Source organism: Clupea harengus, chromosome 3, assembly GCF_900700415.2.
Source record: "Clupea harengus chromosome 3, Ch_v2.0.2, whole genome shotgun sequence".
Taxonomy (NCBI): domain Eukaryota; kingdom Metazoa; phylum Chordata; class Actinopteri; order Clupeiformes; family Clupeidae; genus Clupea; species Clupea harengus.
The window spans coordinates 29,793,960-29,800,947 of NC_045154.1; positions in this window are offsets into that span (position 1 = coordinate 29,793,960).

Genomic DNA, 6,988 nt, shown 5'->3' on the forward strand with positions numbered 1-6,988 from the left:
ACACAAACACAGGATAATAGTATACCCTGAAAAGGTATCTCTGTTTGAAACCCTTTTACAGCCTCTAATTTTATTTGTATTCACAGGTAATAATAGCAAGATGCAAATATTGTTTTGAACAATTCTGCAATTCAAGACTCTGCCCAGTAGCATACATGTGACAGACTAGATGCGACTAATGCAAAGTCTGAAAGCAAGTGAGGAGCCCGAAACATGAAAATGACCAGGGATGCATGTGGAAGAACCGGACAGTGAGGGAATCTAGCATTTTCTCACACAAGAGGAGCTGGGAATGTCTCAGTCTTTTCTGAACATAACAGCAACACCACAAAAATGCCCCGTATGTTGCCTCTGAATGAATGCATGTGCAAAACTGGGTGCCCTTTGATAGTGTCCACCACCGAGGCAGAGAGTGGACTCCTCCACCCAGGCAAGCATATAATAGGAGCAGCACAGTGTGTCCTACTTCGCTGAAGGACCACATAGAAGCCAAGGACAACAGCGAAATATTTCCCAATAACCGGTCCCTGCGAATGACCCAAATGTTTTCTCTGGGAGTGAATGGAGTCCTGAGGACAGCAGATAAACACGGCAGACAAAAGCCCAAGTATGAGAGGCTCCCCAGCTCGTCATGGATGCCACCGTGTCTCCCTGACCACAGCTCCTCCGACATCGACAGAGAAGCACAAAGAGAATGTACACACACACACACCGCATTTCTATTTGACAACACCACAAAAACCCCAGACCCCACCCAAAAAATCTCAAATTGAATCCTTACCAATAGCCACACAGATATTCAGCACCAATCCACCAACAAAACACATTTTCTTTTCTTATAGGGACAGAATTGGACCCGTCAGAACAGTGAAGGTTTTCAGATGTTCAACATTTCTGGCCCAGCAGTGTGACTGTAAGAAACAGAACAGTGTACAGAAGTGTCAATAAGACAGACCGAGAGAAAGAGGCCTCTTGCCTCCCTTTTTAATAATAGGCCTTCTTTCACAACCTTTTCAAACTGTTCTTTAAACAGAACTGGTTAATAAGACTCTTCTACCAAAGGTTTCCACCTTATTGACACCTACCCACATCTCTGCACTATTTCCCTCAAATATATAAAGCTAGACTGGGGAGGCAGTGGAAGAAGATCACTTCATACCCTTTGTGAGGTTTAGCAGTTAGCAATAAAATGACCATATATAGAAAACCCTGAATCTACAGTGCATGCCCTTGTCCAGCTGTCTAAGTCTTAATCTCAAATCTCAAACAGTCAGACATAAACTAAGCACAGACCAGATGGAAAAACATCTGAAGCTTGCTCAATAGCATCAGGATCACCTCACACAAAACCTTCACCAGATACTCTTCTCTGTCTTCTCCTGGATGTTGACATTACTTGTGTTCTCTTTGCTCTGTTTGTTTGCGTTTGATAAGGAGGCTGGATACAATGGCAGGCGTACCAGTGAGTGACATGCCCAAGATGCAAATGCACACCTGCAGACAAAGTAACACAGTGAGAGAAGGCGATGGGAAGCAAGGAGGCACCAACAGTCTGAATTTTTCACGGCCCTCAGCAAACTTGCATTCATTAATTTACACCTTTTGTATAGAAAGTGAATCCTCTGAAGCCGGGAGGGTTAACATGCCCTGTGTGTAGCAGTACCACATTCAAAGGTCCATCCCCGAAAGGGTTCTGAAGCTTTTTAAGATGACCAAATTTACCTCAGGGCAACAGGGTTAGCAGCGGCGGCAGCAGCAGGTGCAGATGTTCAGTGCTGTGACAGCGAGGTGTCGGAGTCTGGAGGAAGTGAAGTAGCTGAAGATTTCACTGCTCTCTCTACTTTTGTGAGCTGGGATCTCCTGGGCTGAGGTTGTGGAGTTAGGATGTGTGGCAAGCTGGGAAAACAAGGCCATTAAAGCTCACTCATGACTTCTTGTGAAACAGAGGTTCTGTCAGCTGTCCAAAAGAACATTGAGTGCACAATGCTTAGTTAGAAGGAAACTGAACTCTAATGGGAATATCAAGGAAACCTGTAAATCCAACTGATTTATTATCAAACTTTCTTACTCATGTTGAAATGATAAGTAAACAAATAAATGTGGAACTCTTTGTCCTAACCCTTCACACTAATATTTATGTGAATGTCGTTACAAAAGGCATCTACGTCATAGGAGAATGGGAAAAGAAGGACAGAAAGTCTATGATTACAGTGTTTATGACTAATGGCATTTGACATTTAGATCAGTTCACAGTTCCCCAAGACCTCTAATGTGTTTGAAAGGACAGTGATGGGCAGCATTATGATAATGGGGCACTTTTTCAGAGAAGGTTTTGATTTTAATGCAGAGAAAACGCACTGATCAGTGCTATGGTTACGGCGCAAAGTCCAAGCCTTCAGCCTTAATAGGTACCACGGATTCCATTTTTTAAAGAATTTCTTGTAATCAAATAAATAAAACCCTTTCTGCCCACAACTATCATACAGGCAGTGATAAACGAAAGCCATAAAGCCTGAGAGGAATCAAACAGTGCTAAATAGCAGGGCGCAAGAACAAAATAAATTAGCCTATTCTCATCCGGATACAGAAAACAGCAGGCTTAAATAACCCCCTTTTCCAGTGTTATTTTTGTTAGTCTTAATGGCCCTTTTTATGGCATGGAAAATACAGCATCTACAGGCTGCAAGCAATTTGAGGCTCTTGTAAATCCAGCATAATTGTTTTAAAATGGGCCATATATTCTAGCCTCTTCCAATGACGGCTGATCCCCCAAAGAGGCTCGAAGCAGCCCCCAAATGATGTCAGAGGGAATTACCATACACACGCTAAACAGATCGTAGATGGAACACATGGCTGGGCTGGGCTGGGCTGCGTCACTTTAATTGGAGCCTAATGTGTGCCCACTTCGCAGGCAGGCTGATTTAAGCACGCGCCTCCGATGCTCTCCGTCCAACATAATGAGACTGCCGATGGCCTTGATTTATACACCCGTGCTGCTGCTGCTGAGAAAGCAGAAAACAAGCCGTTATACGGAGAAGCGAGAGGCCATAAAGGTGCAATCTAACAAACTATGAATCCCTGCTCCGGTGTGAGTTCATACGAAAGGGGCACGTCTTATACCTCTCTCTATCTCTCCCTCTCTCTCTCTCTCTCTGTCTTTTACTAACTCACTAACTCTCTTTCTCTCTCTGTCTCTGTCTCGCTCTCTTTCGCTCTCTCCGATGGTTTGAAACCACATTTATTAAAAACTGCTGACCGTGGCGTGTGAGAAAAGATGTACACCACCATGTGTGTTGCTATGACAGCTCAATCCACCCGAGGACATACAGTAAATGACATGTATTGTCTGCTTTTGATCTGTGGAGGAGGAAACGCAGCTCCGGTGCTTTATAGTACTGTCCAGTCGTACTGGCCACAATTCATGCGCTTCTGACAGAAATATGCCTCGCAAAGAGGCACCAACAGATGCAAAGACCGATTTATTCTGCTCCACTTTAATGCTTCTTTCGGCCATGCCATTACGCATTCCTGTTCTTCATGTCGTTTGTTATAGTTATCCAACACACCTCCTTAAGGGAGAGTTCAGTGTAAACAGAAATGATGAGGAGGAAGGCAACGTGTTTCAAAAACCAATCTGGCATTTATCTTGTTAGCAACAGAGTACCATCAAATCCCATTTACCAGTGCATACAGAGTATGCTGCTTCATACAAATACACCCAGTAGGAAATAGGAAAGTAATCAAATATCATTAACCGGTGACATCTCTCCAAATATGCTGTGTCTATTCAAACCAAGATCGTGGGTAATATTTCTAATCACCCAATAGAAATAAGCACAAGAGTAAAGTCTGGAGCGACTTCTAATCATTCTACAACAGGCCTATGGCTTGAGCATAATCCCCATAACAGAAACATGCCTCACCCCACTTCACACTTAACCAGAGGGGTCTGTGAATGAGGCAGCAAGGCCCATGTGGGTTTCTGAGTGGCATGCCTGCAAGATGACCTCTCACTCTTTCTCTCTCCCTCCCTCCTTCTCCCTCTCTGGCGGGGGTCGTGGGGGTCGTGGAGGAGGGGGCGGGGGGGACTAAATGAGAATTAATTGGCTCGCAAAGCATGGACTGCCACAGCGTTGATCAAGGTCACACTAAAGAGAGACAACAAGGCTGCCCAAGTTAGAAAAGTTTTGTTTGTTTTTTTCTGCCAGCCCACAGACACTGTCACCAGCGCATGATGAGCCTTAACAGAGTGTGCCAACCCAGCCACGACCGAAGGGACACCCTCATTTTCCTTCCATGAATTTGCTTATAGAAAAGGAGCTTGAAACAGACACGGTGTTAATATAAACGGGCATGTCACGTGACTGAATAACACAGAGAGCAATAGAGAGACGCTTCGTGGACTAGGCTGCTCTCTCTCTCTCTCTCTCTCTCTCTCTCTCTCTTTTTCTCTCTCTCTCTCTCTCTCTCTCTCTCTATCTCTGCTCACAGAAGAGTGTGAGGTGAGATGGAAAGCGTATTCTGTGTGATGACACAGCCACAGGCAGTGCCACAAGCAGTGGGTGGTGCTTTTTCGAAACGAAATACACAAGTGTCACAGCAGGGAGTGTTCCTGACGGTCCAAGGCACGCGTACGAAGAACACAAAAAAAAAAACCCAGAGCGCAAGGATTCAAGTTAATTCATCAGAGTTCAATACTAATATGTGTACAGTTGAGCAGAATGAAAAATGGTCATGGGTAGTCTATTATTAATCAACGCTGAGATTGATTTCGCCGTGAACCACTGTGAAAACATGAATAAATAACGAAACAATAAACCTGTGATGAATCAGCCAAATGGAAGCCTAGAGAAAAGGATTTGAGCTCCATGTCTATGAAATTGGAAATGCAAAATGATTGGAGAAGTTGTTTGAACATCACAGCTGGTAATTTGTCTTTAAATAAAGAGGAAACTTTGTAATTTCCCTCATAAACAAGGGGTGCAAGTGACTGCAACGGAAGGAATCTGTCTTGAGTAACAAACAAAACCAATGACTAAGATAACTTTCATGAAGTCAGTCAGTCACCCTCTCCTTATATTCTTCTCGATACTGACCTTTCAGACGACCAAATCTAGTACAGGAATGAAATTCAGTTCATTTTAGGCATTCCCTTCATCTACCCTTCATCACTGCTGTTTATGAATGCCAGCTCCAGAGTTCATTTCTGTAACGGAATGTGGGTTCCACAGAATCAACCACGTTCATTTCAAAAGGATTATGAACTTCAGCATCTTCCTTCATCCTTATGGTCCCCTCATTGCTTCTTAAGGCATTAAACATTCCTGTACATTAATGATTCCGTTTAAAATTAATTGAATTACATTCGTGCATTCATTTCCCACAGACTATAATGCCTGAAGAAGATGTATTGTAGTCATGGATTGATGAGTGACCTTTACTGAACATGCTGAACTGGATGAGGTGTATATTTGTACACATTTAAACTAGAAATAGATTACTGTATGGTTGAACTTCCTGCTCAAACAGAGACCGGTGCAATGTTCTTTAATGAAATGTCTTACTGCTCTTGTCATTTTGGGGGACATAAATCCAAGCAGACAAACCTGCTGTCCATGAGTAATGCAATGGGCCACAAGAGAGTCAGTGCAGCATTGTTCACAGGCTGGCATGGGACTCTCTTCTCCCAACACACACTTTTACAGCCACAATCAGTTAATTAAGCACATCTGTTTTATCACCCCCGTCACACTTCTGTATGAGTTTCTGTTATGTGATTTTTATCCATGAGTGGTAATGGTCTGGAAAGACATGATAAGATGAGGGACCATGATGACCTTTACCTGAGGGACGAACCTGCCAGAGTGGAGACAGGGCTAACTTAAGCTCCGACATCATAACCCAACAAAAACCTCGGCTCCTAGTCATATTGCCTCATTGCAATACCCTGGTATTTACTGTGTGGAAAAATTGTTGGTCAACGCCTTTGACAGGTCATTCTAGTACAAATATGCCTTCCCCACTGCTTTTAGTGACCATATGTCTATTTTCACATTTGTTCAGTGTATTCATATTCTTTTGCTTTACTTTTCTTTTCTCATCTCACTTCTCATATCTCACAAAATCATGCAGATATTTTCTCGGTTATTGTTGGAAGCACACCTGCGTCTGTACCAGAGGTCACCATATGCATATGCCCAATGAAAAACTCAATTTTGAAGGCACTGCGAGTAGACGGGCTCTCTTTGTTTGGTGATTGTCTGAAGAGCGGTCCTGGTGTGACACACGATGTGCGTAGGCGAAGAGGTAGGTGCCACGAAACACACTGTTCTTGCTCATCATAAGCCACTGCCACAAACACACGCAGACTAAACAACCACTGAGCTAGGAAACAGCCGCTAGCTATATCACTGCAGCATCTGCCTGTCGTAGAGAAATGCTGCTGTGTGCTAAACTGAAATATAGGATGAAAGCAGCGATAGGCAATAGCAGAGAGCACCTGTTGGAGTTTTTAAACAGAGCTAGCGCCCTTTACTTGTCTGACCAGAGGTAACTGATCCTGTGCTGATTAGAAGAGTCCTCAGAGGTCAACTTTGGTAAAGCTTGTCTGCAGGCTCACAGTTGCAACCAGGAAGGCTTCAGCTCAGCAGTGATAAGGGCTTGTTAGACAGAATCATTGATTTTTGTCCTGAGGTATTAATTCCTAAGCTTTCGTTGAATCTTTCAGGATTAAAAAAAAAAAAAAAACAGGGGAAAAAATACTGCAGCGTCTGCAGAGCTTTGTAAATGTTCAGCAATGAAAGTCTCATTTGGTGTCTGGGAAGAAGAAGAAAAAAACACAGCACAGCCTGCTGGGTGGAGAAAAAAACATCAATGTTTCTCAATGTTCTCCAAAAGCAGCAACAGTGTTTGTTTAATCCACTATGTGTAACTGCGTAATCCTACAGGTCTCCAACTCAGAAAGCAATAAGGCAATTAAAATCTTCCT